A 14,231-nucleotide genomic window follows, 5' to 3' on the forward strand; every position below is an offset into this window, starting at 1 on the left:
TTATACATTTAAGCATATAAGTTAAATTGACTTGAAATATATATACAAGGATGTAATTAAAATAATAAAAAGTTTGAGTTATCACATACAAAAATAATTAAAATATAAAAGTTAAATTGAGTCAAAAATATAAATTTAAAAATATAATTAAAATAAAAAAATTAAATAATTATCACAAAATATAGACCAATTTTAATAATCATTAGAAAATTGGCATCTAACTCTTTCTTTCTGGTTAATGGTTTAATTATCACAAAACATAGACCAACTTTAATGGTTTGATGGTTTGCCACCATCAAACCATCCATCATTGTGGATTTAGAAATTATACCAATCTTAACGAGGAAAGGAATAAAGAATGGAGCAAGTACTAATCATGTGATCCAAAGGTACACTTCTTGCTTCACATTTCCTTCATGATTTAAAGAACCAAAACCCAAACACTAATAGACGTTAACTTTTTTTTTTTTTTGTATAAGTATGAGAAATTTAAGGGGTTTTCGAACAATGTATAGTCTTCGCTCAGAACCGTTTCAATTTTTGACATATCTAGAGACGAACAACTCGATCTTCTACTAAAGATCTCCATAATTAAGAACATAACCTTTTTTTTGAATTGATTAAGAAAGTTTTGCTTAGAAAGAATAGGGCACAGAAGGTTTTGATGACCCTTTAGATAGAGAGATGAATGATTTTGCATTGGCCAAGATAGGTATTTATAGCTAGGCCAATCAAAGAGTACCGAGTAAATATTTTGTAATATCATTGTTGCAGTTACCATATTTTGTGAATCCACAATTCATGGCAAAATTAAAATAATGTATAGTTAATATTTAATTGAAAAAAAGATGAGTCTGGCCCTGAATTTTTTTATTTTTGGACATTTAACTACTAATTTTTTTTTTAGTTCAAATTTACCCTTAAAATTTTTAAATAGTTTAATTCGAGAGTGAATTTAAGGTAGAAAAATAAAGTTTCAAGGGGTAAAGTGAACCAAAAATTATAATTTTAGGAGTAAAATGAACCATCTAAGTTTATAGTGAATTTTAACCTCCCAAAAAGGCTAATCGTTAAAAGATATACATTACAATCGTCAACGTTATCCTTTGATTATATATGGTAGAAATTAAAAGAAATAAATTGCAATATAGAAATTACATGCATAATTATAAGGTTAATGCTAATTATTCAAAATAATGTTTTAAGTTTCAATAAATGTACCTTATTTTAGGTAAATGTACATTTTTTTCAGTTCCAAAATAATCTTATGCGTAATGATAGAGCAATTGTTAATGTTAAATAAATACACTTTGTTTTTAGTTCTAAACAATTTTATTAGTTAATAATCGTACTTTGTAAAAAAAATTTAATTAATAAAATTATTTTGAAACTGCAAAATAAAAGATAAGGTGCATTTATTAAACCTTAACAATTAGGTTAGCATTGCCCTAATATTATTAATTGATAAAATGTTACTAAATAATATACATTTATCATCCACTAATGAAATTATTTTGAAATCGAAATCAATATACCTTATTTAAAAAAATAAAATTTCTTACCATATTGTTTTAAGTAGTGACAATTCATTTATTAAGTTGCTGATAAGGCTAATCAATGTGTAACTGGATATAGCTGGCACCTTGATAACCATTAAATGCTCATTTAAAATTTGAATTAAAGATGCTCACATGAATATTGTGCAAATTATATACATATTTTATGAATATTGCATAATATTTTGTAAATATTACACAGATTATATAAGTATTCTGTTAACATTATAAAGGTTGTATGAATAGTTTGTAATATTATGAATATTACAAGTTTGTAATGATATTCTACAAAAACTTTTGTTATATTTATATATAATCTTGTACAATTCACATAATCCCTCAAAAAAAATTCAAACGATTATATTGTTAGCGATGATAGTTTAATTGAGATTAATGATCCTAAACTATTTTTGGGTTTAGAATGTACATCAAAATTATTAATCGTTTAAAGATATTTTGTTTAAGTTAAACAGTTACGTAATCTAGCAATGTGGATATTACCAAAAGTCAATTATATCGTTAGCAATGATACGACTATAACTACATAAAAATCGTTTTACCGTTGAGTTATCGATAGATACGGATGAATAAATATAATTTATGATTGTGTTAATTTTAGAATATAGTTAAATCTTACTATTCCAGTAATTATTGATACCAACATTTTAAAAAATACATTCACATATCGAATGGGGTGTTAAGTGCTAACATTTTGGTCACTATAAAATATAAATTTTAACTATAAATTTATTCAAATCTCAATAATAAAAATCACAAGTTTTAATCTCACTAGCTCACTGAGGCTAGCCATACGAATTGTACATCTTCAACTATTTCAATCCATAATCACATAATTATTTAAGCTAGTAATCTCAATAACAATAATCACAAGTTTAATCCTACTAACTCGACGATGCCAAATGATTTGTGCATCTTCAACCATCCATGTCCTGATCATGGATTCTATAAAACTAATAATTTCACATGTGTATGGTCATGAGAATATCATGTTTACTAGTTATCTACTAGTTTCACATATCTCAAGATCATCTCACATGTGATCTCTAATTTCCCAAGATCCCAAGTGAAGTTAGACAATTTTTAAGCTCTTGTTGCTGCACTTCTTCTGCAGAACCGTAGCAACAATGTGGCTTGGTATGCTCTGCAATCAAAGGAACACAAAAAAAGATTAATTAGCCAATCTAAACTAATTAAAATTAAAAAACAAAATCTATATATAGAGAGAGAGAGAGAGAAAGAGAGAGATTTACCATGAGATGTGGTAAATCATTGATTCAATATTTGAGATGTTTATAAATAACTAGTTGGATCTTCTGTTTTGAAATCTGGGTAAGTGTGGGAATGGCTTGCCGAATCAAACCATTCAAACACTTATACATAATCATAAAAAACCAAGATCTACAAAGATTATTTATTTGAAAGAACTTGCTAGAGCACATGTCGATCTAACAACAGAATATTCAAACCTCATTCAAGTGAAAAAGAAAGACTTGTAGAATCAAAATAGACAACAAGAACTCTTAATTAACCTATCAAGAGAGAGAAAAAAATAGTGTTGCAATAAAATAGCTTGCAAGGTACGTATTTATAGGCCAAGAGAAGATAGCAACCAATACATATTTGGTAACATCATTATATATTACGAACTAGAATACATATTTTTTCTAATGGTAGGTAGAATAAAAGTCATTTGCTTACTTTATTTTGTGAATAAGCAATTCATGATAAATTTGAAATAAAGGTAAATTATCGTAAGTCTAAAAAAATTTTAAATTGTAAATATTGCCCCATTAAACAAAAACTGTGTTTCCATTATTTTGTTGTCTATTTTTTAACTAACAAGTGATACATATATATATATATATATTCCATTATATCTTTTATGATTTTTTTAGTTCCAAAATAATCTTATATTTATGTAAACAATTATTTTTTTTTTCAATTCCAAAATAACCTTAGCATTGCCCTGATATTATTAATTGATAAAATGTTATGAAATAATATACATTTATCATCTATTAATGAAATTATTTTGAAACCAAAATCAATATATCATATTTAAAAATAAAATAAAATTTCTTACCGTATTGTATGAAATAGTGACAATTCATTTATTAAGTTGTCGATAAGGCTAATCGATATGTAATTGAATATAACTGACAACTGTACAACCATTAAATGCTTATTTAACATTTGAATTAAAGATGGTCACATGAATATTGTGCAAATTATATAGATATTTTGTGAACATTGCACAATATTTTGTAAATATTACATAGATTAAATCAATATTCTGTTAATATTATAACCATTATATGAATATTCTGTAATATTATGCAAATTACATGAATATTGCAAGTTTGTAGTGATATTCTACAAACACTTTTGTTACATTTATACATAGTCTTGTACAATATTCATATCATCCGTGAAATAAAATTGAGACGATTATATCATTTGCGATGATAGTTCAATTGAGATTAATGATCCTTAATTATTTTTGAGTTTAGGATGTATGTCGAAATTATTAACCGATTAAAGATGTTTTGTTTAAGTTAAACAGTTACGTGATCTAGCGATATGGATATTACCAAAAGTCAATTATATCGTTAGCAATGATACGACTATAACTACATAAAAATCGTTTTACCGTTGAGTTATCGATAGATACGGATGAATAAATATAATTTATGATTGTATTAATTTTAGAATGTATTTAACTCTTACGATTCTAGTAATTATTAACACCAACATTTTAAAAAATATATTCATATATCGAATGGGGTGTTAAGTGCTAACATTTTGGTCACTATAAAATATAAATTTATTCAAATCTCAATAACAATAATCACAAGTTTTAATCTCACTAGCTCACTGAGGCTAGCCATACGAATTGTACATCTTCAACTATTTCAATCCATAATCACATAATTATTTAAGCTAGTAATCTCAATAACAATAATCACAAGTTTAATCCTACTAACTCGACGATGCCAAATGATTTGTGCATCTTCAACCATCCATGTCCTGATCATGGATTCTATAAAACTAATAATTTCACATGTGTATGGTCATGAGAATATCATGTTTACTAGTTATCTACTAGTTTCACATATCTCAAGATCATCTCACATGTGATCTCTAATTTCCCAAGATCCCAAGTGAAGTTAGACAATTTTTAAGCTCTTGTTGTTGCACTTCTTCTGCAGAACCGTAGCAACAATGTGGCTTGGTATGCTCTGCAATCAAAGGAACACAAAAAAGGTTAATTAGCTAATCTAAACTAATTAAAATGAAACAACAAAATCTATATATGTATATATATAGAAATATATATATATATATAGAGAGAGAGAGAGAGAAAGAGAGATTTACCATAAGATGTGGTAAATCATTGATTCAATATTTGAGATGTTTAGAAATAACCAGTTGGATCTTTTGATTTGAAATCTTGGTAAGTGTGGGAATGGTTTGCCAAATCAAACCATTCAAACACTTATACATAATCATAAAAAACCAAGATCTACAAAGATTATTTATCTTAAACAACTTGCTAGAGCGCATGTCGATATCTCTAACAACAGAACATTCAAACCTCTTTGACTTGAAAAAGAAGGACTTGTAGAATCAAAATAGACAACAAGAACTCTTAATTGACCTATCGAGAGAGAGAAGAAAATAGTGTTGCAATGAAATAGCTTGCAAGGTACGTATTTATAGAGCAAGAGAAGATAGCAACCAATTCATATTTGGTAACATCATTATATATTACGAACTAGAATACATGTTTTTTCTAGTGGTAGGTAGAATAAAAGTCATTTGCTTACTTTATTTCGTGAATAAGCAATTCATGATAAATTTGAAATAAAGGTAAATTATCGTAAGTCTAAAAAAAATTTAAATTGTAAATATTGCCCCATTAAACAAAAACTGTGTTTCTAATATTTTGTTTTCTATTTTTGAACTAACAAGTGATACATATATATATATATATATATTTATTCCATTATATCTTTTATGATTTTTTTTAGTTCCAAAATAATCTTATATCTATTTAAACAATGATTTTTTTTTTTTCAGTTCCAAAATAACCTTAGCATTGCCCTGATATTATTAATTGATAAAATGTTACCAAATAATATACATTTATCATCCATTAATGAAATTATTTTGAAACCAAAATCAATATATCATATTTAAGAATAAAATAAAATTTCTTACCATATTGTATTAAATAGTGACAATTCATTTATTAAGTTGTTCATAAGGTTAATCAATATGAAATTGAATATAACTGACAACTGTACAGCCATTAAATGCTTATTTAAAATTTGAATTAAAGATGGTCACATGAATATTGTGCAAATTATATAGATATTTTGTGAATATTGCACAATATTTTGTAAATATTACATAGATTACATCAATATTTTGTTAATATTATAACCGTTATATGAATATTCTGTAATATTATGCAGATTACATGAATATTGCAAGTTTGTAGTGATATTCTACAAACACTTTTGTTACATTTATACATAATTTTGTACAATATTCACATCATCCGTGAAATAAAATTGAGACGGTTATATCATTTGCGATGATGGTTCAATTGAGATTAATGATCCTTAATTATTTTTGAGTTTAGGATGTATGTCGAAATTATTAACTGATTAAAGATGCTTTGTTTTAAGTTAAACAGTTACGTGATCTAGCGATATGGATATTACCAAAAGTCAATTATATCGTTAGCAATGATACGACTATAACTACATAAAAATTGTTTTACCGTTGAGTTATCGATAAATGCGGATGAATAAATATAATTTATGATTGTGCTAATTTTAGAATGTATTTAACTCTTACGATTCTAGTAATTATTGACACCAACATTTTAAAATATATATTCATATATCCAATGGGGTGTTAAGTGTTAACATTTTGGTCACTATAAAATATAAATTTCAAATATAAATTTATTCAAATCTCAATAACAATAATCACAAGTTTTAATCTCACTAGCTCAGTGAGGCTAGCTATACGAATTGTACATCTTCAGCTATTTCTATCCATAATCACATTTATTTAAGCTAGTAATCTCAATAACAATAATCACAAGTTTTAATCTTACTAGCTCGATGAAGCCAAATGATTTGTCAACCATCTTGGGCTTACCGCCCAAACATTTTTCAAATAAAAGGGCACTAAGGTTCTAACAACAAATCGAACTCTCTATTTCCTGCCCTCAACATTACACCCATAGATCTTGAGGGTGGGACATCCCTATACACAACTAAACCCGGGCTCTAGCCTTATTGGACTCGCCCTCAACAATAACTTTTCCCTTACCTGGAATGACAAGAATAAACAAGGTGAACCACAAAGCTCAACAAGTATATATTACAACAAATAAATCAATAGAGTCAAGGCATGGATAAACCAAAATTGAATAGACTCAACTTCCCAAGTACGAGTAGCATTTCCCATTAGATCCCATCATTATTATCATTCCCATGCCATTGTCATTATGCATTTCATGTATCATTTCATTTCTCAATCATTATTATCATTCCCATGCCGTTGTCATTATGCATTTTATGCATCATTTCATTTCTCATGAATAAATAATTTCCATGCAGCACATCAGCCCTCAAGGCCTTTCATTCACATGCATGCATACATATACATAGAAAAATCATTTAGCCATTCATTTGGCTTGAGCATCGCCTACCAGGTTTATAGCCACCTTACCCACGTCAGGCGCTATTTAGGATATCTTTTTCTCACCCCGCGGTACATAGCCGCCGCACAAAATATAGGTGCGCAAATAATAATACCATGCAATGCTCATGAAGGTTCCAAGTAAACATATCGAACATGCTTCATTATTAGCAATGTTCTCATCATAATCATCAAGCGCACTTAGACATGTCAAGATTATATCCTTACATGAGCTACTGGTATTTTCATCACATGATTTAGCATCATTCCTTGGGATTCAATTCCATACCATTTCTCAAGGTCAAACAAGTTGATTACATGAATTCACCATTAAAAACTCATGATTTTCATTTTCAATTCTCACCGTTAATTTACTTTCCCATTTTTGGAACACCTACATATCCACGAGATGATTTTTGAAAATAACTAAGACATCACAAGAGCTTTGGGGAAGAATTACAAACTTTAGAAAAGAGTCGGACCAAAACAAAATAATTAATACATTCTATTAGTTGACAGAATAAAAGAGTTGGTTAACCAACTAAGGACTTAGTCAATCGATGAAGAAGATTTAGTCGACTAAATAGGGACTTGGTCGACCGAGTAAAAACACTTAGTTGACTAACAGAAGCCAAATTATCTTCTTGGTCAACCGATTGAAACACTTGGTCGACTAACAGAAACCAAAATACCACTTGGTCAACCGATTGAAACACTTGGTCGACTGATTGAAACACTTGGTCGATTAACAAAAAGCAAAACACATACTTGATCGACCGACAGAAATACTTGGTCGACTAACAAAAGGCAAAACACATACTTGGTTGATCGACAAAAATACTTGGTCGACTAATAGAGGTCTGAAACTTAAAAATAACAACGATACCCCACAAAACTCAATATCCCAAGCAAGATACACCAAACCTTGCTTCTCTAACATTCCTAATCAATCAAGTGTCATTCCTTTGAGAATTTAGGGTGAACTAGACTCTAACGAAAACTCTCGATAAGACCTATCAAGGATAAAACACAAGGTTTAAAGAAATGAGAAAGTAATCCACCAATCAATATGGCTAAAGATTAGATCTTCTAAGAAAATAGAAGATTCGAAGACAAATAAACCAAGAAGGGAACCAACTTGACCCAAGAGAAAAAGAACCAAAGCTTACATTAACAAGGAAAGTCAACACGAACTTGCATTGAAATAACATAGAAGAAACAAGACCTTGCATTTAGAACGAGAACTTGCTTTCAAAAAAAAATGAGGAGGTAAGGAAACTTGCCATGAAAAAGAAATAGAGAAGAAACTTGCATAACCAAAAAGAAATGCAAGAAAAACTTGCCTTAACAATGCTTGGTCCAAAGAAAAGAACAACCAGCTGCAACTTCCCACTTAAAGCTTCAATGGAGATTGATAATGGAAGAAGAAAGAAAGAAGAAGAAGATGAAAAAAATGACTGATCGGGAGAAGGGGAAGGAAAGAGAAAAAGACAAAGAAAAGAAAGAAGCATGGGGGAGGGATGGCCGCCAATCAGCTTTCCAACCACCCCCTTAGCCAAATTACCACTTTGCCCCTCTCATTTACACACACACCACAACGCATTAGACCCATTTTGGTCTTTTGCCTCTTTTTCTTTTCTTTTCCATTTTCCTTTTTTCCCAATATCACTCATAAATTCATTTATAATAATATCCATTTATGAAATTCCCATTTCACCCTTACTTTTCACACACACAATAAACCACATATCAAGCCCTCATTAGACTTTTCATAATTCATTCATTTTGATTAATTAAAATACACAAATCTTTATGCTCGTGGGCCCAATGCCCATTTCATTAGCCCAACACAATGGCCCCAATATATATTCTTAGGCCTCAGGGCATCTCAACCTCATTCTTAAATAAAACACAACCCATAACAAATGGTTTCAATCTAAATTTTCTTTAAAAGCTCAATCTCTTAAATTAGGCACTTCACAATATTTATAGCATCTAAATCTTGAGGCTAATTTATCACACATAGTAAATTATAATTCAAGAAAAACTCTAGACCCACTAACGGGTCATTACAGCGCATGTCGATCTAACAATAGAATATTCAAACCTCATTGAATTGAAAAAGAAGGACTAGTAGAATCAAAATAGACAACAAAAACTCTTAATTGACCTATCGAGAGAGAGAGAGAGAAGAAAATAATGTTGCAATGAAATAGCTTGCAAGGTACGTATTTATAGGCCAAGAGAAAATAACAACCAATACATATTTGGTAACATCATTATATATTACGAACTAGAATACATGTTGTAACATCCCGAAATTTGGAGATAAATATTAATTTTTATTTTCGATGATTATTGAGTGTTTATCATTTAAAGAAAATAATAATTTATGTTGTTTTGAGGAAATAGGAAATTAAGGGTAATTAATTAAATTAATTTAGGAATTTTTTGAAATGTCAAGGTGTAAGTGTAATAAAGGAAAAAAGAGTTTGGGGTGTATGTGTTAATTTTCAGAAGTTATGGGTTAAAATGTAAAACCCAGAAGCGACTGAGAGTCATTATAAAATTAAATGGATGCATTATATGTATGAAGGAGGTAGTAGCTTGGAAGGCACGCTTGCGAGGGAGGAAGCAGGCAGTCGCGGGTTCGAGCAAAGGGAGAGACGCGTGCCAAGGGGGAAAGAATTGACCTATTGAGAAAAAGAAGAAAATAGTGTTGCAATGAAATAGCTTGCAAGGTACGTATTTATAAACCAAAAGAAGATAGCAACCATTATATATTTGGTAACATCATTATATATTACGAACTAGAATACATGTTTTCTCTAGTGGTAGGTAGAATAAAAGTCATTTACTTACTTTATTTTGTGAATAAGCAATTCATGATAAATTTGAAATAAAGGTAAATTATCATAAGTCTAAAAAAAATTTAAATTGTAAATTTGCCCCATTAAACAAAAATTGTGTTTCCATTATTTTGTTGTCTATTTTTGAACTAACAAGTGATACATATATATATATATTTATTCCATTATATCTTTTATGATTTTTTTTTAGTTCCAAAATAATCTTATATTTATTTAAACAATGATTTTTTTTTCAGTTCCAAAATAACCTTAGCATTGCCCTGATATTATTAATTGATAAAATGTTATGAAATAATATATATTTATCATCCGGTAATAAAATTATTTTGAAACCAAAATCAATATATCATATTTAAAAATAAAATAAAATTTCTTACCATATTGTATTAAATAGTGACAATTCATTTATTAAGTTGTCGATAAGGCTAATCAATGTGCAATTGATTATAGCTATACAACCATTAAATGCTCATTTAACATTTAAATTAAAGATGATCACATGAATATTGTGCAAATTATATAGATATTTTTTGAATATTGCACAATATTTTGTAAATATTACACATATTATATCAATATTCTGTTAATATTATAACGGTTATATGAATATTCTATATAATATTATGCAGATTACATGAATATTGCAAGTTTGTAGTGATATTCTACAAAAACTTTTGTTATATTTATATATAGTTTTGTACAATTCACATAATCCATGAAATAAAATTGAGATGGTTATATCATTAGCAATGATGGTCTAATTGAGATTAATGATCCTTAATTATTTTTGAATTTAGGATGTATGTCGAAATTATTAACCGTTTACAGATGTTTTATTTAAGTTAAACAGTTATGTGATCTAACGATATGAATATTATCAAAAGTTAGTTATATCATAAGTGATGATACGACTATAACTATATAAAAACCGTTTTAGTTATACAGATTAATAAATGTAATTTATGATTGCATTAGTTTTGAGTGTAGTGAACTCTTATGATTATAGTAATTATTGAGACCGACATTTTAAAAAATACATTCACACAGAACAGGATGTTAAGTGTTGTTGCCTAGAAAAATACCCAAGAAGGGGGGAATTGGGTTTTTAAAAAATTAATTAATAATTTTTAACTCTTTTAAAAACTCTTAAATTTTTTATTTTAATATGTGGTGATTGCAGTAAGATTAAAAACAAAAAAATCACACAACCACAAAGAATAAGAGAAATTTATAGAGGTTCATAATCCTCTCTCTCAAGACTTAGTTTGAGACTCTCAAGACTTAGCCTGAGGTTTCACTTGGGATAATCAACATTTGCTTTTAATTGGAGCTAGAACCAACATACAATCTCTTACCTATGCAAGAACCACTAGTATTGTAATGCCCCGCTTTCCCGGACGCGTTATGACTTGGGACAATTCTGAGACAATAATTTTTTTTTTCTTTCAAATACTAGAGCTGAACCACATCATTCCTCGAAATCGTCCCAGAATTCCCATCTATTAATCTCGAAAGAGAATCACTTACACATCAAATGCAGAACCAATGATCGAAACCTGATATTTTAACAATAATCATAAATAAATTCTTACATCTTCAACATTTCTCAAAACGTTCAGAATCTAAAGTAACAGAACTTAAATATAAGGGCTACATTACATACATTTCATTTGTCATGCACTCTGCTAAGTGTCATTTCATGCCTCATTCATTCTCGTTATCTGCTACAATCTCCATCTGGAACGTTTGAATATTCCAATGGCAAAACCCAAGTTAGATGATGAATCATCCAAATAAGGGTACAGAAAACATATTTTGTGTACGAATGCAATGTCTTACCTCGTAGGTGTCAACTACACCCTTCATGCTACTTACCATTTTTTGCGGCCCCCCTCTTTCGAAACCGAGGTGTATGGGTGCACCCTTGGTAAAGTAGCGGTGCTAGTTCCTACTCCATACGGCTTCAAATGCGAGTGATCAATGATATCAACGTGTATTCATGCATTTCATAGTCATGTCATGTATGCAGTCTAAGTGATGGATACATATCAGGGCATGTCAATATGATGAAAACATTTTCGAGAAACATAAACCAAGCATTTTTTATAAAACTAACTTTAATTGAGAAATACCACTTACCTTTTCAAGCTTATCGGGCTACCTCGATATTCGTGCCCTGTCTCGAAATTCGTGCATCGCCTCGATTTGCGTGCCAACTTCAAAATTTGCACAAGTCTCTTCAAATTAAGCCTCAAAGCACCCTAATCACCATAATTATTTAATTAAACATTAAAACCTATTTTTTCATAATTTCTTGCATTTTCTTTAATTTTCTCTATATTTCTTTCTATTTTTTCTCAATAAATCCAAACTAAATATTTCTAAAAATATTTTCTCAAATATTTTACTACGACAATTCATAAAATAATATTCTGGAATTTTTAGAATTTTCTAAGAAAATTACTTACCTTGACTTAGCCTGTTTCCTCGGTATGCGTGTCATATCCTCAAAACGCGTTCTGGGCCATTTTTTCTCACCAAAAATCTCTGGGATATCACCGAAATATGATTTCCTATTTTTTGGGATTTTATAGGATTTTTCCCCATTATTTTTCCTTTTTTTTTCTCTTTCTTTTTCTTTCTTTCTTTTCTCTTTTTCTTTTTTTCTTTTATTTTTTCCTTACTTCTTCTTCAACCTCCCGCTCCCCTGCTCCCGCGCACGAGTGCGATTTTGTTCACCCCCTTTAACGGGGGTGAACGTAACCCCCGTCAGTGGGGGTTAAAAAAATAATCATGTTTCAAAAAAAAAATTATTTTTAGTTATTTTTAAAAAAAAAATCATTTTCAACCACTCTAATAAATTAATTGCTGAAAACAGTCACTTTCCAGTTTTAATCCTGTCAATTATTTTTGTAAGTCTGTCAATTATTTTTGTAAGTCTGTCATTTTTTATAAGTTCTAATCCATCCAATTTTGATCTTGTCACATTTTCAGTTAAATTCTAAAAATAAATTTTTTTTTTGAAACATAATTAATTTTTTTTGAAACAATTTTGTAATTTTTTTTCAATTAAGGGTTATTTTTTTAACCCCACTGACGGAGTTACGTTCACCCCCGTTAAAGGGGGTGAACAAAATCGCACTCCCCACGCACTGCTCCCTCTTCTCTTTTTTTTTTCTCTTTTCTTCTTCTTCTTCCTTCTCTTCTTCTTTTTCTTCTTCTTCTTCTTCTTCTCCTCTTCTTTCCCCTGCTTCTGCGTGCGCGAACTAGGGCTTGCGCGCTGCCATGGCTAAAACCAGCCATCCCGGCCGCCTCTGACCATCCCTGCTACCACCGCTCGAGCCTCTGGTCGCCTCCACGCCGCCCGCCATCGCGGCCTCCTCGCCGCAAGACACCATCACAGCAGCCGTGCGCGCTGCAGTTTCAGCGGATCCGCCATAGCTGGCCATCGAAGGCCTTGGTCGCGGCTCACCGCTGCCATCTACAGCCACCCCAGCTGCTGCAACTCAGCCTCGGCCGCCCCTGATTGCACCGCTTGCAGCCGCTGCTACCTGCTGGCCGCACAAGACAGCTTCTTACGTCTACCATGGCCAACTTCAGCTGTTGGAAAATGGGCACTGCTTTATGCCATCTCTCTCTCTCGCAATCTTTCTCTCTCTCTCTTTGATGCTCTCGACCACCACTTGTTTGCTGCTCTTAATCGACCAAAACCATTGCCAATTTATAGCCTCCACTGCCTTGGCCGCTACTCCATTCGAACGTGTATAAATATATATATATCCATCATATTTATTACTCCATCCCTTAAATCTTGCTGCCATATCTTCCTTAAATCCCGCTGCTCAAATCCTGTTGCCATAATCTCTCCATTTTGCAGTCGAAATCTCGGCTATTAAAGCTTCACAGAAGCTTCGCGAAGCCAGCTTGCACACACGCACAATGCATATATATATTTATATAACTATTATATAATACACTAACATATAAGAGAAATTACACTTTTAATTCTCATAATTCATCTAATATCACTTGGGTAATTTTCTTATTGCAACTATGCCCTCAA

This window comes from Diospyros lotus, chromosome 4 (assembly GCF_014633365.1).
Source record: "Diospyros lotus cultivar Yz01 chromosome 4, ASM1463336v1, whole genome shotgun sequence".
In the NCBI taxonomy this organism is placed as follows: Eukaryota; Viridiplantae; Streptophyta; class Magnoliopsida; order Ericales; family Ebenaceae; genus Diospyros; species Diospyros lotus.